This window comes from Staurois parvus, unplaced genomic scaffold (genome assembly GCF_062004578.1).
Source record: "Staurois parvus isolate SC_StPar_1 unplaced genomic scaffold, SC_StPar_1.0 ptg000019l, whole genome shotgun sequence".
Classification (NCBI taxonomy): Eukaryota; Metazoa; Chordata; class Amphibia; order Anura; family Ranidae; genus Staurois; species Staurois parvus.
The window spans coordinates 15024184-15050662 of record NW_028317815.1 but is presented as its reverse complement, the minus strand read 5'-3'; the positions used below and the strand labels follow the sequence as shown (position 1 = coordinate 15050662).

Below are 26479 nucleotides of genomic sequence, written 5' to 3'. Positions count from 1 at the left end.
GAGGGAGGCAGGGTTAAGGTTGCGGAGGTTACGGCTGGTAGTAGTGTGACATTTGGAGGACGAGGAGATAGAGAAGGTGATCAGGTTGTGGTCAGAGAGAGGGAAGGGGGTGTTAGCGAGGTTGTGGGGAGCGCAGCGGTTGGAGAAGACAAGGTCCAGGATATTTCCGTCGGAGTGGGTGGTGGATTGTATGCACTGTGCAAGTGCAAAGGAGGAGGTTAGGTGGAGGAGACGGGCTGTGTCCGGGTTGTCGAGGTTGACAGGGATGTTGAAATCCCCAAGGATGATGGTGGGTAGCTCAGAGGAGAGGAAGAAGGGTAGCCAGGAGGAGAAATCATCCAGGAAGCGGGGTATGGATCCAGGAGGCCGGTATATCACAGCAATCTTCAGGGGGGTTGGGGAGAATAGTCGGATGCAGTGGGCCTCGAAGGAGGAGAAGGATAGGGAGGGGGGGTTTGGGAGGACTCGGAAGGTGCTCTGCGGTGACAGGAGCAGACCAACCCCACCACCTTTGCGACCGTTAGGCCTGGGTGAGTGGGTCCAGGTGAGACCTCCGTAGGAGAGTGCAGCAGGGGAGGTAGAGTCAGTGGCCTGGATCCAGGTTTCCGTGATCGCTAAGAGGTTGAGGGAGCGGGAAACATTAGAGCTAGTAATCAAGATCTACTCTCTGTGTCCTAAGCTGCCTGCATAGAGTCCTGGTGAAAAAAAGCTGCTTTTTTACTGTAACTGCAATTGTATAAAAAGAAATAGCCCTCTAAAATATTGTTAGTAAATGCTCTACTGTTTAACAATTGCTGCTTACTCAGATAAACATCCAGGTCCAGTTATCTGGGCCAACCAGGGGAATGAGTATGAAGTGAAAATGACAGCTGTTGTCTTTAGAAAATGCTAGCGTATGTTCCTTAATCAAACTTACCTTTTGAGAGGAAATTAGGGGTAGAATCTGATTGGTTGCCCTGTACAGCTGCTCTAGCTACTCTAGAGTTTGGTTCATCCAGTGTTAGTGTATCCTTCTCTGTAGGTTCAGATGGAGTTGAGAGGTAGACTTGCATTGTAGGCATGCGTTGTACCATGAGATCCACTGTATTGTGTATTTTGACATAAAAAGCCTGACCATTCTGTTTAACATATATATAATCTGAAAGGAAACATAATTTTAAACAATGAATGTAATATGGAATATACAGTACATTTCATGAAAGTTTGCCTTTTCCACTACTAATTATTCAGCTATATCTTACCAGACATGTGGCGCGCTGTGTCCATATCTTGAAAATCTCCTTCCTTTGGAATCACAAATGTATATTCATTACCTCCCTGAAGTAAAAATAAAAAAATAATATTAATCATATAAGGATCATATTAAATGGGTTGACTGCATTTGGACAAATATATTTTTTTTCTATAAAGCAAGGACTTCTGCAGAAATTATTCAAAGGCATGTTAAAATATAAAGAGTCTGTTGAAAACAAGTCAGGTACAATATTTCAGGCTGGATTTACTAAGATGAATTGCTACCTTTTCCAACTGCATGAATTGCCCCCTTTGCATTTCATTGGGTTTAAAGTGTTTTCCAGTGACTGCTGTTGTTCTTTGCTGCACTTCTTATTGGTGTGTTCCCAAGAATCTCCAGCATTTTCATGTGGCCGACAACTCCATTCTAAAACATGGTGCATTCGCCAGCAAATTCTACTACCTTTCTGCTGTACTGGCAATATTTCTTCTGGTGAGCAACAGGTGCCTCTAGTTCAGCATTGCTGATAGCTACAGAATTTTCAGAGTTTATGACAAGAATTATGGTGATCCATCATTTGTATTCCTAGTACGCAATCAGGTGGGGATCTGCATGCTTTAGAGATACTTAAGGGACAATATAATGGAAAAAAAAATCTATAGCCTATAATTAGAGATGAGCGAATCGAACTCGGCGAAGTGGAATTCGTTTTGAATATTAGGAAAATTTCGATTTGCGACGAATCCGAAAATTAGCAGACTTCGGATGCGCGAATCGAAATTTTTCCTAAAATGGCGGTGACATGTGCGGCGACGGAGCGGGGATGTCTGGGAAGGCGCGCAGACAAGGCGCGCTGACCCATGATGCATTCATTCATGACATGTGATCGCATTAGCCAATCAGCAGCCAGCCAGCCAGCACTGTGTAATGGTCGAGCTATAAATGGCGGCCATTTTAGAATTCTCCATTTGCCTCCAGTCATTCAAGAGAGGCAGACCTGGCTGTATTGAGGGAGAGAGTTAGGGACACAGAAACGTTACTTAGGGCCAGAGAAACGTTACTTAGGGCCAGAGAAACGTTACTTAGGGACACAGAAACGTTACTTAGGGCCACAGAAACGTTACTTAGGTCCACAGAAACGTTACTTAGGGCCACAGAATCGTTACTTAGGGACACAGAAACGTTACTTAGGGACACAGAAACGTTACTTAGGGCCACAGAAACGTTACTTAGGGCCACGGAAACGTTACTTAGGGCCACAGAATCGTTACTTAGGGCCACAGAAATGTTACTTAGGGCCACAGAAATGTTACTTAGGGCCACAGAAATGTTACTTAGGGCCAAAGAATCGTTACTTAGGGACACAGAACCGTTACTTAGGGCCACAGAAACGTTACTAAGGGACACAGAATTGTTACTCAGGGACAGACACAGAATTGTTACTGAGGGACACAGAATTGTTACTGAGGGACACAGAATTGTTACTGAGGGACACAGAATTGTTACTCAGGGACAGACACAGAATTATTACTCAGGGACAGACATAGAATTGTTACTCAGGGACAGACACTGAATTGTTACTCAGGGACAGACACTGAATTGTTACTCAGGGACAGACACAGAATTGTTACTCAGGGACAGACACAGAATTGTTACTGAGGGACACAGAATTGTTACTGAGGGACACAGAATTGTTACTGAGGGACACAGAATTGTTACTGAGGGACAGACACAGAATTGTTACTCAGGGACAGACACAGAATTGTTACTCAGGGACAGACACAGAATTGTTACTGAGGGACACAGAATTGTTACTGAGGGACACAGAATTGTTACTGCGGGACACAGAATTGTTACTGAGGGACACAGAATTGTTACTCAGGGACAGACACAGAATTGTTACTCAGGGACAGACACAGAATTGTTACTCAGGGACAGACACAGAATTGTTACTGAGGGACACAGAATTGTTACTGAGGGACACAGAATTGTTACTGAGGGACACAGAATTGTTACTCAGGGACAGACACAGAATTGTTACTGGGGGACACAGAATTGTTACTGAGGGACACAGAATTGTTACTGAGGGACACAGAACTGTTACTCAAGGACAGACACAGAATTGTTACTCAGGGACAGACACAGAATTGTTACTCAGGGACAGACACAGAATCGTTACTCAGGGACAGACAAAGAATTGTTACTGAGGGACACAGAATTGTTACTGAGGGACACAGAATTGTTACTCAGGGACATAGAATTGTTACTCAGGGACAGACACAGAATTGTTACTCAGGGACAGACACAGAATTGTTACTGAGGGACACAGAATTGTTACTGAGGGACACTGAATTGTTACTCAGGGACACAGAATTGTTACTCAGGGACAGACACAGAATTGTTACTGAGGGACACAGAATTGTTACTGAGGGACACAGAATTGTTACTCAGGGACAGACACAGAATTGTTTCTGAGGGACACAGAATTGTTACTCAGAGACACAGAATTGTTACTGAGGGACACAGAATTGTTACTCAGGGACACAGAATTGATACTCAGGGACAGACACAGAATTGTTACTGAGGGACACAGAATTGTTACTGAGGGACACAGAATTGTTACTCAGGGACACAGAATTGTTACTCAGGGACACAGAATTGTTAGTCAGGGACAGACACAGAATTGTTATCGAGGGACACAGAATTGTTACTCAGGGACACAGAATTGTTACTGAGGGACACAGAATTGTTACTAAGGGACACAGAATTGTTACTCAGGGACACAGAATTGTTACTCAAGGACAGACACAGAATTGTTACTCAGGGACACAGAATTGTTACTGAGGGACACAGAATTGTTACTGAGGGACACAGAATTGTTACTCAGGGACAGACACAGAATTGTTACTCAGGGACAGACACAGAATTGTTACTGAGGGACACAGAATTGTTACTGAGGGACACAGAATTGTTACTCAGGGACAGACACAGAATTGTTACTGAGGGACACAGAATTGTTACTCAGGGACACAGAATTGTTACTCAGGGACAGACACAGAATTGTTACTCAGGGACAGACACAGAATTGTTACTCAGGGACAGACACAGAATTGTTACTGAGGGACACAGAATTGTTACTGAGGGACACAGAAGTGTTACTGAGGGACACAGAATTGTTACTCAGGGACACAGAATTGTTACTCAGGGACAGACACAGAATTGTTACTCAGGGACACAGAATTGTTACTCAGGGACAGACACAGAATTGTTACTGAGGGACACAGAATTGTTACTGAGGGACACAGAATTGTTACTCGGGGACACAGAATTGTTACTCAGGGACACAGAATTGTTACTCAGGGACAGACACAGAATTGTTACTGAGGGACACAGAATTGTTACTCAGGGACACAGAATTGTTACTGAGGGACACAGAATTGTTACTCAGGGACACAGAATTGTTACTCAGGGACACAGAATTGTTACTCAGGGACAGACACAAAATTGTTACTGAGGGACACAGAATTGTTACTGAGGGACACAGAATTGTTACTCAGGGACAGACACAGAATTGTTACTCAGGGACAGACACAGAATTGTTACTGAGGGACACAGAATTGTTACTGAGGGACACAGAATTGTTACTCAGGGACAGACACAGAATTGTTACTGAGGGACACAGAATTGTTACTGAGGGACACAGAATTGTTACTGAGGGACACAGAATTGTTACTCAGGGACAGACACAGAACTGTTACTCAGGGACAGACACAGAATTGTTACTGAAGGACACAGAATTGTTACTGAGGGACACAGAATTGTTACTGAGGGACAAAGAAGTGTTACTGAGGGACACAGAATTGTTACTCAGGGACAGACACAGAATTGTTACTCAGGGACACAGAATTGTTACTCAGGGACACATAATCGTTGAATTAAAGAGTATGTCAGACAACATGCAGAGGAGTGGCAGAGGAGGCAATGTTTTAGGAGCGAGCAGACGTGGCAGCAGAGGAAGGGGTCGAGGCAGCACTAGTCGCAGCCAGAGGCCATTGCTCCCGGTGTCATCCAGCGGTCGTGTCTCCACCGACAACCCTGCCGTCATCGATTGGTTGGCTCGGTCGTCTTCCTCTTCCCAGGTCACCTCTGACACCTACAGCCAACGGTCGGTGGTTACGTCAGACACAACCGTTAGTTGGCATGGCCCGGGAGCAAGCCCACTGAAATCACGTGTCCTCTACCTGACCCTGTCCTTTGGTGTTCCCTCACCAAGCGAAGTATCGCATGCTGTGGGCTCAGACCTATGTACAGTGAGGAAGAGCTAACAGAGGGCGGTCAGGAACAGGGGGAGACATCCGCCTCTTCAGCAGCCAGGCGAAGAAGTAGTGGCGAGGAGAGTGGCTCGGTAGCCAGTCTAGAGACAGGTCTGTCTCCTGACCCACACGCAGCCGAGGGGGCTAGTAGTGAGGCGGACACCCTAATTGATGATGATGAGGCTGATCGCACTTGGCAGCCTCGTCGTCATCAGGCTATTGCTTCCGCATCATCAGGAGAAGAGGGTGGCAGCTTGGCAGCGAGCAAAACAGTCGGTGGGTTGCCCAGGAGGCAGCAGGGTCGCAGCAGTGTCAGTGGAGGCAAACGGCCACGGAGTAGAGCACCAGCTCCACTGCAGCCTACCACCACGACCAGTAGTGGTGCCGGTGTGCACGGAGGAAGCAGCAGTCAGCCAGTGAGGAGTAGCGGGGGCAAAGTTTCCTACTCGGCGGTGTGGCAATTTTTCGTCAAGCCGCCCGAGGAAGTAAACGTAGCCGTATGTCGACTATGTGGCCAGAAAGTCAAGGGGGCCCATGTTGGGACTACAGCATTGCGGCAGCATATGCAGCGTCGCCATTTGGTGGCCTGGGAAAACCATGATAAAGATACGGCGGTTCTGCCTGCCCCAGCCCCCGCTCCATCACCCGCTCCGTTACTTGCTCCGTCACCCGACGTCAATCGCCCTCTATCAGCCAGTCAAGGCTCCAACACCTCTGCTGAGGGGAGTTGTCGCTCGTTGCCATCTTCCGCTCGTTCAGATGCTCCTTCTCCTGCTACTCCTCTTCACGGATTCCGTCAGCAGTCTTTCTTGGAATCCGTTTCCAAGAGACAACAGTTTGCGAGCACGCACCCGACGGTGCAAAAGCTGAACGTCCTCCTGTCCAAGTTGCTGGTGCTGCAGTCCCTCCCTTTCCAAGCGGTGGACTCAGCACCTTTCCGAGAAATGATGGCTTGTGCCGCGCCGCGGTGGAGAGTGCCAAGCCGGCATTTCTTCGCCAAAAAGGCAGTGCCAGCCCTGCATTCACATGTAGAAGAGATGGTGGGCCAGTCTTTGAGCATGTCGGTCTCTGCCAAAGTGCACGGCAGTGCCGACGTGTGGAGCTGTAACTACGGTCAGGGACAGTACATGTCATTTACGGCCCACTGGGTGAACGTGGTGCCGGCACAGCCACACCAGCAACTTGGACAGGTCACGCCGCTTTTCCCTCCACGTTTGCACGTCCTTGGTCCACAAAAGATATCCGCCTCTACCACCTCTTCTTCCGCCGTGTCCTCAGCCACCACCCCCGTGCCAAGTCCCATTACCCGACCGGCATATCACATGTGCAGGGCGCAACGGTGTCACGCTGTGCTGCACCTGGTATGCCTTGGCGAACGTAGTCACACAGGGGAGGAACTTCTGAGTGTAATGAACAGAGAAATCGACAGATGGCTGTCTCCGCGCAAACTGAAAATCGGAAACATGTTGACCGACAACGGAAAGAACATGGTGTCTGCTCTGCGTCAAGGAAGGTTGTGCCATGCGCCATACATGGCTCACGTGTTCAATCTGGTTGTCAAGCAGTTCCTAAAATCCACCATCCCACTGCAAGACATCCTTAAAATGTCACGTAAACTTTGCATGCATTTCAGCCATTCCTACACCGCAAAGCACACCCTCCTTGAGGTGCAGCGGCAGAACGGAATTCCACAGCATCGCCTGATCTGCGACGTTGCAACAAGGTGGAATTCAATCCTACACATGTTAGACCGCCTTTACGAACAGCGAAAGGCCATCACCGATTTCCTGATGTTACAAGCGGATAAAGGTACTCCCCTGTGTAACTTCGATGTCAGCCATTGGCAGCTCATGCGTGACACCTGCCGCTTGCTCAGGCCCTTTGAGGAGGCCACGCTATTCGTGAGTCGGCAGGACTATGGGATGAACGACGTCATTCCTCTGTTGCACGTCCTGGAACAAATGCTGTTAACAATGGCTGGTCAGGGTGCGGTAGACGTGGCGCACAGATCTCAACGCCACATGACCCCTGTGGGGGCAGGACAGGAAGAAGAGGAGGAGGTAGAGGAGGACATTGGTGCTCAGGAATTATTGAGTGAAATGGGTGGTTTTTCCACCCAGCGGACAGGAGTGGAGGAGCAGGAGCATCTGGTAGAGGAGGAGGAGGAGGAGACAGAGGACCCAGACGCACCGTGGCAGTATGCTGTGGAGATGGAGGCAGGGAGTCCCTCGCATTCCTTGGCACAAATGGCCCATAGCATGCTCGGTTGCTTGCGTAGCGACAGCCGAATAATAACCATCAGACAGAGGGATGACTTTTGGCTGTCCACCTTGTTGGACCCTCGCTACCGTTCAAAAATGGTGGCCTTTTTCACACCTGCTGAGAGGGAGGCCAAAATAACGTACTATAAAAACCACCTATGTAGTCAGTTGGTCTCTGCCTTTCTGCGCCAACGTCCATCCTCAGACACTGTGGGCCCTGTGCGCTCGTGTTCCGCTGCCATGGCAGCAGGGGAGGGGTGGGGTGGTAGGAGCAGTGGCAGCTCCACCAGCAGCGGCTGCCTCAGTCTGCAGTCGATGATGAGTAGCTTTCTTCACCAGCGCAGTGAGGAAACTACTAACCAGCCGCAGCAGCAGCAGCAGCATCAGGTGGACCTGGAGCAGGACCTCAAACAACAGGCTTGGGCCTACTTGGACAGCACCCTGCCAACCGAGGTAGACAATCCCCTTGACTACTGGGCAACGAAACTTGACCTTTGGCCCCAACTAGCTGAATTTGCCCTTGAAAGGCTGTCATGCCCGGCCAGTAGCGTGGCATCGGAGCGCGTGTTTAGTGCGGCAGGAGGTATTGTAACTCCGCGGAGGACACGACTGTCCACCCAAAGTGTGGAGAGACTCACGTTTGTGAAAATGAATCAGGCGTGGATTAGTCTGGATTTCAAACCACCAGTTCCTGACACAACTGACTAAATCCGCCATGAATCATGCCCCAAACATGTGCCACTTTCAGGTCTCCTCACACTGCTGGTGTGTTCCATTTTTTGTCATAGGGTGCTGGCAGATTACGGGCCTCCCATTGCTGCTGCCAGGCCCGTAATCTGCCATGGGCCCCCATACCGCCTCCTCATGCTGCTGCCAGGTCCAGAGTCTCTCATGGGTCCCTGTACGGCCTCCCATTGCTGCTGTCTCCATCGCCACACTCTGCCATGTGCCACTTTCAGGTCTCCTCACACTGCTGGTGTGTTCCATTTTTTGTCATAGGGTGCTGGCAGATTACGGGCCTCCCATTGCTGCTGCCAGGCCTGTAATCTGCCATGGGCTCCTGTACCGCCTCCTCATGCTGCTGCCAGGTCCACAGTGTCTCATGGGTCCCTGTACGGCCTCCCATTGCTGCTGTCTCCATCGCCACACTCTGCCATGTGCCACTTTCAGGTCTCCTCACACTGCTGGTGTGTTCCATTTTTTGTCATAGGGTGCTGGCAGATTACGGGCCTCCCATTGCTGCTGCCAGGCCTGTAATCTGCCATGGGCCCCTGTACCGCCTCCTCATGCTGCTGCCAGGTCCAGAGTCTCTCATGGGTCCCTGTACGGCCTCCCATTGCTGCTGTCTCCATCGCCACACTCTGCCATGTGCCACTTTCAGGTCTCCTCACACTGCTGGTGTGTTACATTTTTTGTCATAGGGTGCTGGCAGATTACGAGCTTCCCATTGCTGCTGCCAGGCCCGTAATCTGCCATGGGCCCCTGTACCGCCTCCTCTTGCTGCTGCCAGGTCCAGAGTCTCTCATGGGTCCCTGTACGGCCTCCCATTGCTGCTGTCTCCATCGCCACACTCTGCCATGTGCCACTTTCAGGTCTCCTCACACTGCTGGTGTGTTCCATTTTTTGTCATAGGGTGCTGGCAGATTACGGGCCTCCCATTGCTGCTGCCAGGCCCGTAATCTGCCATGGGCCCCTGTACCGCCTCCTCATGCTGCTGCCAGGTCCAGAGTCTCTCATGGGTCCCTGTACGGCCTCCCATTGCTGCTGTCTCCATCGCCACACTCTGCCATGTGCCACTTTCAGGTCTCCTCACACTGCTGGTGTGTTACATTTTTTTGTCATAGGGTGCTGGCAGATTACGGGCTTCCCATTGCTGCTGCCAGGCCCGTAATCTGCCATGGGCCCCCGTACCGCCTCCTCATGCTGCTTCCAGGTCCAGAGTCTCTCATGGGTCCCTGTACGGCCTCCCATTGCTGCTGTCTCCATCGCCACACTCTGCCATGTGCCACTTTCAGGTCTCCTCACACTGCTGGTGTGTTCCATTTTTTGTCATAGGGTGCTGGCAGATTACGGGCCTCCCATTGCTGCTGCCAGGCCTGTAATCTGCCATGGGCCCCTGTACCGCCTCCTCATGCTGCTGCCAGGTCCAGAGTCTCTCATGGGTCCCTGTACGGCCTCCCATTGCTGCTGTCTCCATCGCCACACTCTGCCATGTGCCACTTTCAGGTCTCCTCACACTGCTGGTGTGTTCCATTTTTTGTCATAGGGTGCTGGCAGATTACGGGCCTCCCATTGCTGCTGCCAGGCCTGTAATCGGCCATGGGCCCCTGTACCGCCTCCTCATGCTGCTGCCAGGTCCAGAGTCTCTCATGGGTCCCTGTACGGCCTCCCATTGCTGCTGTCTCCATCGCCACACTCTGCCATGTGCCACTTTCAGGTCTCCTCACACTGCTGGTGTGTTCCATTTTTTGTCATAGGGTGCTGGCAGATTACGGGCCTCCCATTGCTGCTGCCAGGCCTGTAATCTGCCATGGGCCCCTGTACCGCCTCCTCATGCTGCTGCCAGGTCCAGAGTCTCTCATGGGTCCCTGTACGGCCTCCCATTGCTGCTGTCTCCATCGCCACACTCTGCCATGTGCCACTTTCAGGTCTCCTCACACTGCTGGTGTGTTACATTTTTTTGTCATAGGGTGCTGGCAGATTACGGGCTTCCCATTGCTGCTGCCAGGCCCGTAATCTGCCATGGGCCCCTGTACCGCCTCCTCTTGCTGCTGCCAGGTCCAGAGTCTCTCATGGGTCCCTGTACGGCCTCCCATTGCTGCTGTCTCCATCGCCACACTCTGCCATGTGCCACTTTCAGGTCTCCTCACACTGCTGGTGTGTTCCATTTTTTGTCATAGGGTGCTGGCAGATTACGGGCCTCCCATTGCTACTGCCAGGCCCGTAATCTGCCATGGGCCCCTGTACCGCCTCCTCATGCTGCTGCCAGGTCCAGAGTCTCTCATGGGTCCCTGTACGGCCTCCCATTGCTGCTGTCTCCATCGCCACACTCTGCCATGTGCCACTTTCAGGTCTCCTCACACTGCTGGTGTGTTACATTTTTTTGTCATAGGGTGCTGGCAGATTACGGGCTTCCCATTGCTGCTGCCAGGCCCGTAATCTGCCATGGGCCCCCGTACCGCCTCCTCATGCTGCTTCCAGGTCCAGAGTCTCTCATGGGTCCCTGTACGGCCTCCCATTGCTGCTGTCTCCATCGCCACACTCTGCCATGTGCCACTTTCAGGTCTCCTCACACTGCTGGTGTGTTACATTTTTTGTCATAGGGTGCTGGCAGATTACGGGCCTCCCATTGCTGCTGCCAGGCCCGTAATCTGCCATGGGCCCCTGTACCGCCTCCTCATGCTGCTGCCAGGTCCAGAGTCTCTCATGGGTCCCTGTACGGCCTCCCATTGCTGCTGTCTCCATCGCCACACTCTGCCATGTGCCACTTTCAGGTCTCCTCACACTGCTGGTGTGTTACATTTTTTGTCATAGGGTGCTGGCAGATTACGAGCTTCCCATTGCTGCTGCCAGGCCCGTAATCTGCCATGGGCCCCTGTACCGCCTCCTCATGCTGCTGCCAGGTCCAGAGTCTCTCATGGGTCCCTGTACGGCCTCCCATTGCTGCTGTCTCCATCGCCACACTCTGCCATGTGCCACTTTCAGGTCTCCTCACACTGCTGGTGTGTTCCATTTTTTGTCATAGGGTGCTGGCAGATTACGGGCCTCCCATTGCTGCTGCCAGGCCCGTAATCTGCCATGGGCCCCTGTACCGCCTCCTCATGCTGCTGCCAGGTCCAGCGTCTCTCATGGGTCCCTGTACGGCCTCCCATTGCTGCTGTCTCCATCGCCACACTCTGCCATGTGCCACTTTCAGGTCTCCTCACACTGCTGGTGTGTTCCATTTTTTGTCATAGGGTGCTGGCAGATTACGGGCCTCCCATTGCTGCTGCCAGGCCCGTAATCTGCCATGGGCCCCTGTACCGCCTCCTCATGCTGCTGCCAGCTCCACAGTGTCTCATGGGTCCCTGTACGGCCTCCCATTGCTGCTGTCTCCATCGCCACACTCTGCCATGTGCCACTTTCAGGTCTCCTCACACTGCTGGTGTGTTCCATTTTTTGTCATAGGGTGCTGGCAGATTACGGGCCTCCCATTGCTGCTGCCAGGCCCGTAATCTGCCATGGGCCCCCGTACCGCCTCCTCATGCTGCTGCCAGGTCCAGAGTCTCTCATGGGTCCCTGTACGGCCTCCCATTGCTGCTGTCTCCATCGCCACACTCTGCCATGTGCCACTTTCAGGTCTCCTCACACTGCTGGTGTGTTCCATTTTTTGTCATAGGGTGCTGGCAGATTACGGGCCTCCCATTGCTGCTGCCAGGCCTGTAATCGGCCATGGGCCCCTGTACCGCCTCCTCATGCTGCTGCCAGGTCCAGAGTCTCTCATGGGTCCCTGTACGGCCTCCCATTGCTGCTGTCTCCATCGCCACAGTCTGCCATGTGCCACTTTCAGGTCTCCTCACACTGCTGGTGTGTTCCATTTTTTGTCATAGGGTGCTGGCAGATTACGGGCCTCCCATTGCTGCTGCCAGGCCCGTAATCTGCCATGGGCCCCTGTACCGCCTCCACATGCTGCTGCCAGGTCCAGAGTCTCTCATGGGTCCCTGTACGGCCTCCCATTGCTGCTGTCTCCATCGCCACACTCTGCCATGTGCCACTTTCAGGTCTCCTCACACTGCTGGTGTGTTCCATTTTTTGTCATAGGGTGCTGGCAGATTACGGGCCTCCCATTGCTGCTGCCAGGCCTGTAATCTGCCATGGGCCCCTGTACCGCCTCCTCATGCTGCTGCCAGGTCCACAGTGTCTCATGGGTCCCTGTACGGCCTCCCATTGCTGCTGTCTCCATCGCCACACTCTGCCATGTGCCACTTTCAGGTCTCCTCACACTGCTGGTGTGTTCCATTTTTTGTCATAGGGTGCTGGCAGATTACGGGCCTCCCATTGCTGCTGCCAGGCCTGTAATCTGCCATGGGCCCCTGTACCGCCTCCTCATGCTGCTGCCAGGTCCAGAGTCTCTCATGGGTCCCTGTACGGCCTCCCATTGCTGCTGTCTCCATCGCCACACTCTGCCATGTGCCACTTTCAGGTCTCCTCACACTGCTGGTGTGTTCCATTTTTGTCATAGGGTGCTGGCAGATTACGGGCTTCCCATTGCTGCTGCCAGGCCCGTAATCTGCCATGGGCCCCTGTACCGCCTCCTCTTGCTGCTGCCAGGTCCAGAGTCTCTCATGGGTCCCTGTACGGCCTCCCATTGCTGCTGTCTCCATCGCCACACTCTGCCATGTGCCACTTTCAGGTCTCCTCACACTGCTGGTGTGTTCCATTTTTTGTCATAGGGTGCTGGCAGATTACGGGCCTCCCATTGCTGCTGCCAGGCCCGTAATCTGCCATGGGCCCCTGTACCGCCTCCTCATGCTGCTGCCAGGTCCAGAGTCTCTCATGGGTCCCTGTACGGCCTCCCATTGCTGCTGTCTCCATCGCCACACTCTGCCATGTGCCACTTTCAGGTCTCCTCACACTGCTGGTGTGTTACATTTTTTTGTCATAGGGTGCTGGCAGATTACGGGCTTCCCATTGCTGCTGCCAGGCCCGTAATCTGCCATGGGCCCCCGTACCGCCTCCTCATGCTGCTTCCAGGTCCAGAGTCTCTCATGGGTCCCTGTACGGCCTCCCATTGCTGCTGTCTCCATCGCCACACTCTGCCATGTGCCACTTTCAGGTCTCCTCACACTGCTGGTGTGTTCCATTTTTTGTCATAGGGTGCTGGCAGATTACGGGCCTCCCATTGCTGCTGCCAGGCCTGTAATCTGCCATGGGCCCCTGTACCGCCTCCTCATGCTGCTGCCAGGTCCAGAGTCTCTCATGGGTCCCTGTACGGCCTCCCATTGCTGCTGTCTCCATCGCCACACTCTGCCATGTGCCACTTTCAGGTCTCCTCACACTGCTGGTGTGTTCCATTTTTTGTCATAGGGTGCTGGCAGATTACGGGCCTCCCATTGCTGCTGCCAGGCCTGTAATCGGCCATGGGCCCCTGTACCGCCTCCTCATGCTGCTGCCAGGTCCAGAGTCTCTCATGGGTCCCTGTACGGCCTCCCATTGCTGCTGTCTCCATCGCCACACTCTGCCATGTGCCACTTTCAGGTCTCCTCACACTGCTGGTGTGTTCCATTTTTTGTCATAGGGTGCTGGCAGATTACGGGCCTCCCATTGCTGCTGCCAGGCCTGTAATCTGCCATGGGCCCCTGTACCGCCTCCTCATGCTGCTGCCAGGTCCAGAGTCTCTCATGGGTCCCTGTACGGCCTCCCATTGCTGCTGTCTCCATCGCCACACTCTGCCATGTGCCACTTTCAGGTCTCCTCACACTGCTGGTGTGTTACATTTTTTTGTCATAGGGTGCTGGCAGATTACGGGCTTCCCATTGCTGCTGCCAGGCCCGTAATCTGCCATGGGCCCCTGTACCGCCTCCTCTTGCTGCTGCCAGGTCCAGAGTCTCTCATGGGTCCCTGTACGGCCTCCCATTGCTGCTGTCTCCATCGCCACACTCTGCCATGTGCCACTTTCAGGTCTCCTCACACTGCTGGTGTGTTCCATTTTTTGTCATAGGGTGCTGGCAGATTACGGGCCTCCCATTGCTACTGCCAGGCCCGTAATCTGCCATGGGCCCCTGTACCGCCTCCTCATGCTGCTGCCAGGTCCAGAGTCTCTCATGGGTCCCTGTACGGCCTCCCATTGCTGCTGTCTCCATCGCCACACTCTGCCATGTGCCACTTTCAGGTCTCCTCACACTGCTGGTGTGTTACATTTTTTTGTCATAGGGTGCTGGCAGATTACGGGCTTCCCATTGCTGCTGCCAGGCCCGTAATCTGCCATGGGCCCCCGTACCGCCTCCTCATGCTGCTTCCAGGTCCAGAGTCTCTCATGGGTCCCTGTACGGCCTCCCATTGCTGCTGTCTCCATCGCCACACTCTGCCATGTGCCACTTTCAGGTCTCCTCACACTGCTGGTGTGTTCCATTTTTTGTCATAGGGTGCTGGCAGATTACGGGCCTCCCATTGCTGCTGCCAGGCCCGTAATCTGCCATGGGCCCCTGTACCGCCTCCTCATGCTGCTGCCAGGTCCAGAGTCTCTCATGGGTCCCTGTACGGCCTCCCATTGCTGCTGTCTCCATCGCCACACTCTGCCATGTGCCACTTTCAGGTCTCCTCACACTGCTGGTGTGTTACATTTTTTGTCATAGGGTGCTGGCAGATTACGAGCTTCCCATTGCTGCTGCCAGGCCCGTAATCTGCCATGGGCCCCTGTACCGCCTCCTCATGCTGCTGCCAGGTCCAGAGTCTCTCATGGGTCCCTGTACGGCCTCCCATTGCTGCTGTCTCCATCGCCACACTCTGCCATGTGCCACTTTCAGGTCTCCTCACACTGCTGGTTTGTTCCATTTTTTGTCATAGGGTGCTGGCAGATTACGGGCCTCCCATTGCTGCTGCCAGGCCCGTAATCTGCCATGGGCCCCTGTACCGCCTCCTCATGCTGCTGCCAGGTCCAGCGTCTCTCATGGGTCCCTGTACGGCCTCCCATTGCTGCTGTCTCCATCGCCACACTCTGCCATGTGCCACTTTCAGGTCTCCTCACACTGCTGGTGTGTTACATTTTTTGTCATAGGGTGCTGGCAGATTACGGGCCTCCCATTGCTGCTGCCAGGCCCGTAATCTGCCATGGGCCCCTGTACCGCCTCCTCATGCTGCTGCCAGCTCCACAGTGTCTCATGGGTCCCTGTACGGCCTCCCATTGCTGCTGTCTCCATCGCCACACTCTGCCATGTGCCACTTTCAGGTCTCCTCACACTGCTGGTGTGTTCCATTTTTTGTCATAGGGTGCTGGCAGATTACGGGCCTCCCATTGCTGCTGCCAGGCCCGTAATCTGCCATGGGCCCCCGTACCGCCTCCTCATGCTGCTGCCAGGTCCAGAGTCTCTCATGGGTCCCTGTACGGCCTCCCATTGCTGCTGTCTCCATCGCCACACTCTGCCATGTGCCACTTTCAGGTCTCCTCACACTGCTGGTGTGTTCCATTTTTTGTCATAGGGTGCTGGCAGATTACGGGCCTCCCATTGCTGCTGCCAGGCCTGTAATCGGCCATGGGCCCCTGTACCGCCTCCTCATGCTGCTGCCAGGTCCAGAGTCTCTCATGGGTCCCTGTACGGCCTCCCATTGCTGCTGTCTCCATCGCCACAGTCTGCCATGTGCCACTTTCAGGTCTCCTCACACTGCTGGTGTGTTCCATTTTTTGTCATAGGGTGCTGGCAGATTACGGGCCTCCCATTGCTGCTGCCAGGCCCGTAATCTGCCATGGGCCCCTGTACCGCCTCCACATGCTGCTGCCAGGTCCAGAGTCTCTCATGGGTCCCTGTACGGCCTCCCATTGCTGCTGTCTCCATCGCCACACTCTGCCATGTGCCACTTTCAGGTCTCCTCACACTGCTGGTGTGTTCCATTTTTTGTCATAGGGTGCTGGCAGATTACGGGCCTCCCATTGCTGCTGCCAGGCCTGTAATCTGCCATGGGCCCCTGTACCGCCTCCTCATGCTGCTGCCAGGTCCACAGTGTCTCATGGGTCCCTGTACGGCCTCCCATTGCTGCTGTCTCCATCGCCACACTCTGCCATGTGCCACTTTCAGGTCTCCTCACACTGCTGGTGTGTTCCATTTTTTGTCATAGGGTGCTGGCAGATTACGGGCCTCCCATTGCTGCTGCCAGGCCTGTAATCTGCCATGGGCCCCTGTACCGCCTCCTCATGCTGCTGCCAGGTCCAGAGTCTCTCATGGGTCCCTGTACGGCCTCCCATTGCTGCTGTCTCCATCGCCACACTCTGCCATGTGCCACTTTCAGGTCTCCTCACACTGCTGGTGTGTTCCATTTTTGTCATAGGGTGCTGGCAGATTACGGGCCTCCCATTGCTGCTGCCAGGCCCGTAATCTGCCATGGGCCCCTGTACCGCCTCCTCATGCTGCTGCCAGGTCCAGAGTCTCTCATGGGTCCCTGTACGGCCTCCCATTTCTGCTGTCTCCATTGCCACACTCTGCCATGTGCCACTTTGAGGTCTCCTCACACTGCTGGTGTGTTACATTTTTTGTCATAGGGTGCTGGCAGATTACGGGCCTCCCATTGCTGCTGCCAGGCCCGTAATCTGCCATGGGCCCCAGTACCGCCTCCTCATGCTGCTGCCAGGTCCAGAGTCTCTCATGGGTCCCTGTACGGCCTCCCATTGCTGCTGTCTCCATCGCCACACTCTGCCATGTGCCACTTTCAGGTCTCCTCACACTGCTGGTGGGTTCCATTTTTTGTCATAGGGTGCTGGCAGATTACGGGCTTCCCATTGCTGCTGCCAGGCCCGTAATCTGCCATGGGCCCCTGTACCGCCTCCTCATGCTGCTGCCAGGTCCAGAGTCTCTCATGGGTCCCTGTACGGCCTCCCATTGCTGCTGTCTCCATCGCCACACTCTGCCATGTGCCACTTTCAGGTCTCCTCACACTGCTGGTGGGTTCCATTTTGTCATAGGGTGCTGGCAGATTACAGGCCTCCCATTGCTGCTGCCAGGCCCGTAATCTGCCATGGGCCCCTGTACCACCTCCTAATGCTGCTGCCAGGTCCAGAGTGTGTCAAGGGTCCCTGTACGGCCTCCCATTGCTGCTGTCTCCATCGCCACACTCTGCCATGTGCCACTTTCAGGTCTCCTCACACTGCTGGTGGGTTCCATTTTTGTCATAGGGTGCTGTATGGCCTCCCATTGCTGCTGCCTCCACCGCCGCACTGTGGCTCCACACTCTGGTTTTGGCCCCGTGACTGCCCAAATGAGTGAAGTGTGCGGTGATTCTAAGATCGACGGCACTCATCTGCATGTCATACTGACTGACAGTATTATTTCTCTTCCCCAGCAGACTCCAAGGGCATTTAAATTAAAGGTACAGTGTTCTGCACTAATATAAAGGCTCTCTGAAGCCTAGAAACACCCTTTTATAAGTTAAAATCGCAGCGAATATATTCGCATTGAATCGAATTTATTCCTCGAATTCGGCGAATCAGCCGAATCGAATTTTTGAATACTTCGCTCATCTCTACCTATAATATTTTCATTTCTAGAGAGTTTTTTTTACCATTTGTAGTGCTACCCTTGTGAGGGTCATTGTGTTGTGGGTACTCCTAAGCTCTCTCTGCAAAGCCAGGCAACAGGTATTTCTCACACAGAGGGCTTGGTTTTGTTATTTTATTAGGGAAAATGACTTGGATAGGGAAATAGGGATTATGGGATGCCCAGTTGGCTTGAATCAATGAATGAGGGACAACTTTCTTCCTATGTACAAAGATAGATCCTGGACTGTTTTTTTCTTGAAAGCCATCAGTCGTTGCGGATTAGTAGCAACAGCCCTTTAAGGGCGAGAAACTAGCAGCCCCTCCAAAAATCAACTTAGCTTCTTGTAACTATATACAGAGATATCTTCTCTCCCCCTGTTGAACTGCTCCCAGCTTCACAGTCTGCAAACACCACCAGCATTCCTGGGTGCTCCAAAGATCTCCCGGGACAAGGATAAATGACTGAGCCCAGTGCTGTCCTTTGAAAGCTTGCTACATGTGGAAGTCTTTCCCCTTGTAGATCCCAGGGAGTGCTACTGTATTCATTTTGTCCTCTTTGCTCCCTGCTGCTCCAGGTCTCGATCCCATTCATACTACACTTCTGATTGTTTCCTCCTGAGCCAGCCTGAGCCCAGCCCCCCTTGGACCTAGGGGACCCCTCCCAGGCACCAACAGTCTCCTCAGCACTCCATCTCCCACCTGATTCCTCTGTCAGCCTGGCTTTCCCATATTTATGGGCCAGTCCACCACTCTACCAGGGCTTCCAAACCTGGGATTGGTTGGACTCCCATAAACTTGCAGATTAGGTCTCCACCCCTTCCTGCTTACCCATTTCTGGAAGGTTCTATGGTCCTCCAGAGTCAGGAGGAGATGATAAATCCACAAACTGTTAAGTAATCCAGCTGACCTGCAATAAACTGACCTCAATCACAGACTCACACAGTTACCATGAGTCATATACAATGATTTTACCTGCAATACTCTACACTATTCTAGTAGCACACACTTGTGTGTAGCACCCTCCTAGATAGGTGCTAGGTTAGGTAAATTTAGTTCTTGGCTCACTGTATTCAGTTGTGCTGTATGTGATTATTTTGGTCTGTTCTGTGTTTCACTGGCTGCAGGGTTGACTGCTTCCTCCTGTCTGTCTGGAAGAGTTCTAGAAGATTCAGTGAAGGAAATAAGTATTTGATCCCCTGCTGATTTTGAATGTTTGCCCACTCACAAAGAAATGATCTGTCTAAAAATCGAATGGTAGGTGTATTGTAACACTGAGAGACAGAATAGCAACAAAAAATTCAACAGAAATGCATGTCTAACAAATTATGCACTGATTTGCATGTTCATGAGGGAAATAAGTATTTGATCCCCTATCATTCAGCAGGATTTCTGGCTACCACGTGTCTTTCATACAGGTAACAAGCTGAGATTAGAAGCAGTCTCTAAAAGGGAGTGCTGCTAATCTCATTTTGTTACCTGTATAAAAGACACCGGTCCACAGGAGCAATCAAACAATCAGATTCCAAACTCTCCACCATGGCAAAGACCAAAGAGCTGTCCAAGGATGTCAGGGACAAGATTGTAGGTTTACTAAGAGATGTAGATCTGCATCAATCACGATGAATGATGCCCACCTACCCACCGATTAAATAGCATATCAAGGCACCGAAAAGTCAGCTCTCAGTGAACTGCTCATCCTGAATGGCAGCTCCGGACCCCACAACTTATTGTAATTAAAGAGGTAAGGTACTTTGGAAGACATCAGTGACCAAATTTGGCCATATCCATATTTGACAATGGCATCTGCTGGGATACCCCAAATCTTTGTTTTAACTTCAGCTGTTATTGGTGAGCAGTCTGTCAGGAGTTGATGTGTCAACAAGTTGTTTTTTTTTTGGTGGGTCAGTGGGCGTTTTTCATTGTGATTGATGATGGATATACATTATGAGACCTTTTTTTAAAGACCTTTCTAAATGTCTGGTGTGTTTATTTATATTGTCAATTTTTTTTTTTGATGAATGAGTAACCAGGGATTCTATGTATCTAGGATAAAAGTCTGGTATGAATATTGGGGGAACCTTACATCATTTTTGAGGTGTTGTACATAGGAAGTTGCCTATAATGACGAGGTCATGAGCTTGCATGCAGCAGTAAATTGATGCCCACTTGCATGAGCATAGGAGCTGAACTTGAGAGTAAAGCTTCTTGGATGGAGAATCACCTTAGGCTGAATTAAAGGGTAAAAACGAATATTGAAATCCTTTGTAGTTTTAATAAAGCCAAAACATGAGACACAACCTCAATACATGAGCAATGTAATGAACCAGTGAGAACCTGAAAGGCATGTATATTAGATATAAGGGCTATAGCCTCTGGAGTCCATTCAAACAATCAGGTAACTGGTGCACTAGGAAAAATAGTAGAAATAGAAAAAGATAGTTTGGTTTATCCAATTCAAAAGAAAAAGTATATCTGAGATGTAATCCAACGGAAAATGTCCACTGTAACCATAAATATGCACGGAATCAGATGTTTCACAGGCAGCCTGCGATGATGAAAACTGGCTGGTGGCCAGGCAAGGACAAATCACGACACTCAGTAGCAGTGAGCCTCCTAATCTGGTTTCCCACCAGAGTGCTCCTTCCCCTATGTGGCCCAGGTTGTGCAGGTCTATTCACTCAGTCTTTTTCCTGTGTTGCTGGTGGGTTGGTGGCTGCTACCAGGCCTTTTAGCTGGACCGCTCCGTCCCTGCCTCACAGCTGGGCCTCTCTCAGGGGGGCAGTGAAGTCCCAAACTTTCCTCCTTCCAAGGTCCTTTGCCTGCAGGTGAGCCCCTCTCTATCTGGGTCCCCTCACAGGCTTCTGCCTCCACCCTCACATCCTCTCCTCCTACTCTCCTCCAACAACACCTGCAGCAACTCTCCTGTAGCTGAGCAGGCTCAGATAATCTTAAAGGCTGTCCTGGCCCCAAGCCAAGCCTCCTGTTGGGGACTTGCCAGGATCCTCTAAGAGTACAAACCAGCCCTGACCCAAATTGACCCTGCTAGCTATCACTCCCAGGCTGCTACTCAGCCCTTCTAGCAGACATTTGGACTAGAGCTCTCCCTAGCTAACTAGGAGGGTGCTATATTTGTTAATGGAAAGCTGACAACTTTACTACAAAACACAATGCCTAAATTCTAGCGAATTTGGGATCCCTGGATTACGACGTTCCTCCCGGAAGATTTTGACCACAGGCTACTAGAACTATGAAACCACATTTCACAGTTGTTAAAAACTCATTTACCCCCCCCCCCCCCCCCGTCAGCTCTTCCCCCTACCCCTGATCCCCAATGAGCTGTACCTTCTTCCCAACTACTTCTTTTGTGTTTCCCTCGTTTATTTAATTTATTTCAACTCCTATTTTCTTTCCTCTATCTTTCATTCGATCCTTCAAACTGCAAACTTCGTTGAGGATGCTTATATTTTTGTACCAATCCACTTCAGTGTTAGCTCTTATGGTTTAACCTGTTGATTTTTTTACAAACATGTGCATTCCCCACCACTAATGTATCCTTTCTTTATGTTTTCTTTGCATGTCCATGCTTAAAGAGGAGTTTCACTCTCCCTCAAAAAAACTAAAAGTCAGCAGCTACAAATACTGTATCTGTTGACTTTTAATATAAGGACACTTACCTGTCCAGGGATCCAGTCCTCACCCAAGCCAGATTTTCACTGGTCTTTGGATTCCCAGCATCCTAACTAAGGGAAAACCAGCTTTGAAGGCTGCAAGTCGCTGTGCTGTGCTATGCTGTACTTTTTGAATGGTCCAACAGTCTTCTTGGACCTGTGATGTGTCCCAGAATGCAGCAGGCAAAGGGGGAATGAGCTTCCATTTGGATCGCCTAGGCAATCTGGAAGTTTGAAGTGAAAGTGGGAATGGATACCTGTCAAAACCAGGTACCCGCTACCCACCAAAAAATGAAGTGCCAAATGTTAAGGGGGGAGAAGGCAGAAAAGCAGAACGTCCATTTTTGCATAAAGTTCCACTTTTATTTTATTGAATTTTATTCATTTTTTGTGAATATAATGTCTTTATGCATACTTTACACCACTATGCTTTTCATTGTTACTTTGTACATTTTACAAAACCTTGGTAAAATCTATTGAACACGAAATAGTATTCTCAGTCTAGTGCAGGGGTCTCCAATTTTTCAAAACAAAGAGCCAGTTTACTGTCCTTCAGGCTTTAGGAGGGCTGGACTGTGGCCAGTGGGAGTATAAAATGACCCAGTGTCTGTGGGAATAAAAATGCTCCTTTCTTGGTTTTAGTGGGAGAAATAGCACCTCATTGTTTGCATAAGTAGAAGGAATAATACCCCATGGATGGTATAAGAGAAATGGTATCCCATCATTGGCATCAGTTGGAGGAAAAGTGTCTTGAGGGCCAGATATAGGCAAGCAAAGGGCCACATCTGGCCCCGGACCACAGTTTGGAGACCACTGGTCAAGTGGAAATACACAGCAATTTTTAGGTATTATGTAAATTAACTACTTCCTGTCTGCTCTTAGCCTATAAATGTAGGACAGGAAGCAGTGCCTATGCGGACTAAAAAAACTGTACGTCAGCCCACATCTGCAGTTCCTGCTCGGTTTACAGAGTGTGCACCTGGGAGCCCGGCGATCTTTGTGTCACCCAGTTTTTGCTGCGTCCAATCACATAGTGTCAGAAATGGACTCACCATTAGTGGTGGGACTCATCTGCCGTGTGGGCTGCAGTACCAGGGCTGGCCAGCGGGTGCTCTCAGCAACCAGAAGCTCACTCCTGCAGTCAGCCATCACCTGAGACTGATTGCAGGAGGTGTATTTAAGGAATGGCCAGACCTGCAGGCAGTGCCTTGGTGTATGTTTCCCATGAGCCCCTGTACCTGCATCCTGTCTGCTTCCTGCCTGATCTTGACTCTGCTTTGATCCTGACTCTGAACGAACTCCGCCAGTCCTGACCTCGGCTATTACTGACCACTCTTCCGCTCGCTCCTGGTACCCTGTTTGCCCGTTTGCTACTGACCCGGCCTGCCCGACTAGGTTTGATTTGTATATATGGTTATCTGTTGGAGTTTGGGTTGTTTGCACTGTGTTATGTTTACCTTGCACTGTGTTTGTGTTGTTTAGTCTTAATAAATTGTCTTATTTACACTATACCTCACGTCTGCGTTTCCCTGTGTCAGTCCACACACCTCTGGTCATACCCGGAGCCCTGACACATAGTAAACAATGGAAAATGAAAGCAAGCATCGGTTCTGCAGCCTGCAACTGATGCTGCAGCCTGTGAGTGTACAGCAGCCTATAAGGCTGCTTGTACACTCACAGGCTGTAGTGCTAGCCTGCCCCAGTGTCCCTGATCACTATCCCAGTGAAACATAAGTAAAAAAATATAGTCAGCCCCTATCACCTGTCCCAGTGCTCATGAAAACACACCTTACACCATACTAATGGCCTGATCATTGCTATACCAGCGTCCTGATCCCTGCCATACCCCAAACCAGTGCCATGATCACTGCCATAAGCATTACCAGCACACTGATCACAGCCATACGCTATACCAGTACCCTGATCACTGCTATACACCATACCAGTGCCCTGATCATTGCAATACACCATACCAGCACCCTGATCATCATCATACCCCATACCAGCATCCTGATCATCACCATACCAGCATTCTGATCAACCCATCTGCCATACCAGCATCCTGATCACCATCATACCCCACAACAGTGTCCTGATGACCGCCATACCCCATACCAGCTTTCTGATCCCCCCATATGCCTTACCAGCAACCTAATCACTGCCATACCAGCATCCTGATCACCGCCATACCCCATACCAGCATCCTGATCACGGTCATACCAATGTCCTTATCACTGCCATACATCATACCAACATCCTGATCACTGCCATACCCCATGCAGCATCCTGATCACTGGCACACGTCATACCAGCATTATAAAATTGTATAACAAAAAACTAAGCAAAATGATTTTTTTTTTCATTTTCAGTAGTTTTTAATTTAAATAGCAAAAATAAACCCAATGGTGATTAAATAATACAAAACGAAAGCTATATCTGTCTCAAAATATGCTACAAGTTTCATAAGGGTACAGCGTTGCATGACTGAGTAATTTTCTGTGTGACAGCGCTGAACATTGAACATTGCCTGGACTGGAGGGGGGTGAGAGTGTCCAGACTTGAAGTGGTTAAATAACTGGACCAATGCCTATAAAGGGAAACCTAAATACACATTATATACAAGTAGATCACATATAATTTTTTGCTGTGTTTTTTTCCCACCAGTGATCCAAATACAGGTGAAACGAGCAATTCATAACATATGTGACTCAACACCATCCAATTATTAATTATTAGAACTGAAAATATAAACCTAATTCAGACACTTTAGCAGAACCCAAAACGAACAAATAGTAATACTAAATTATTAAGTGATTTGAATTTTACTTACCACATTCATGGTAATAGTTACACTGCTCACGCTGCTTGCTGACTGAGCGCTTGGCGTTTCTATGTTTGCCAAAATGACTAAGCCAATAGACTGTTAAAAAAAGGGCATATTTTTTAAAAAAGCAACATTTCACATGCTATACACTATGCATTATAACTACATACATTGGTAACTGTACATTTGAGGTAGGGTGTTCTACTAAAATATACTAGCTGTATAGGCATAACATAAGCTTTCCACAAGGATCATATGCTGTATTTATCTTTATGACCACTGACAGGTAAATTGATTATCTTGTTACAATGGTTTATAAAAGTTGGTGGGATATATTAAGCAGCAAGTAAACGTGTTGTCCATGAAGTTGATGTGCTGAAAGTAGAAAAAATTGGCATCATAGTTTGTTGTGTATGGGGCTGCATAGCTGATGACCTATCAGGGTGCCCATGGTGACCTGTGTCCACAGCCAAAAGCACCTACAATGGGCGCATGAGCTTCAGAACTGGATCCCACAGTAATGGAAGAACGTGGCCTAGTCTGAATAATGTTTTCTTTTAATCATGTGCATGGACAGGTGCTTGTGCATGGGGAAGAGATGGCACCAGGATGCACTGAGATAAAAGCAAGCAGGAGGAGGCATTGTGATGTTTTGGCCAATGTTCTGTTGGATAACCTTGGTCCTGCCATTCATTTGGATGTTGCGTGACACTTTTCAACTTCCTAAACATTGTTGCAAACCAAATACACCGCTTCATTGAAACGATTTTACCTGATGGCAGTGGCCTCTTTCAGCAGGATAATGCTCCCTGCCACACTATATATATATATATATATATATATATATATATATATATATATATATATAGTTAGGTCCATATATATTTAGACACAGGCACAATTTTCATACTTTTAGCTCTGTATGCCACCAGAATAAATTAAAACGAAACAATCCAAATGAATTTGCAGTGCAGACTTTCAGCTGCAATTCAAGGGGTTGAACATACTGTAAATATCAAGTACAAATTTTAGGAACTGCAACCATTTTTATACACAGTTCCTCCATTTTCAGGGACTCAAATGTAATTGGACAAATGAATATAATCATAAATAAAATGTTAATTTTTAATATTTTGTTGTGAATCCTTTACTAGCAATGACTGCCTGAAGTCTGGAACCCATGGACATTACCAAACACTGGGTTTCCTCCTTTCTGATGCTTTGCCAGGCTCTAACTGCAGCTGTCTTCAGTTGTTTTTTCTTTGTGGGTCTTTCTGTCTTTAGTTTTGCCTTCAGCAAGTGAAATGCATGCTCAATTGGGTTGAGACCAGGTGATTTGGCTCGGCCATTGCAGAATATTCCACTTCTTTTCCTTCAAAAGCTCTTGGGTTGCTTTTGCGGTGTGTTTTGGATCACTGCCCATCTGTACTGTGAAGCACCGCCCAATCAACTTGGCTGCATTTGGCTGAATCTGGGTTGACAGTATATCTCTAAATACTGCAGAATTCATCCGGCTGCTTCTGTCACATCATCAATAAATACCAATGACCCAGTGCCACTGGAAGCCATGCATGCCCATGCCATCACACTGCCTCCACCATGTTTTACAGATGACTTTGTGTGCTTTGGATCATGAGCTATTCCAAGCCTTCTCCACACTTTTTTGTTCCCATCATTCTGGTACAAATTAATCTTATGTATTTATTTTGTTATTTATTTCAGGTACTTATATAGTGCTGTCAATTTATGCAGCACTTTACATACATGTATTGTACATTCACATCGGTCCCTAACCCTCAAGGGGTGAACAATCTAAGGTCCCTAACTCACATTCATACATACACATACTAGGGCCAATTTAGACAGGAACCAATTAACCTACCAGCATGTCTTTGCAGTGTTAGAGGAAACCGGAGTACCCGGAGGAAACACACGCAGGCACAGGGAGAACATG

At 50.1% G+C, this 26479-nt stretch overlaps 1 long non-coding RNA gene across 1 annotated transcript; it reads right to left on the bottom strand.

Moving 5' to 3' along the window:
- Positions 1–942: 942 nt before the first annotated feature.
- LOC149472898 (uncharacterized) lies at positions 943–24616 on the bottom strand. Its single transcript, XR_016313886.1, has 3 exons — positions 24532–24616; positions 1242–1317; positions 943–1138 (listed from the first exon to the last, which is right to left on the bottom strand). It is a non-coding gene; the product is annotated as an uncharacterized LOC149472898 (long non-coding RNA).
- Between the last annotated feature and the right edge of the window lie 1863 nt (positions 24617–26479).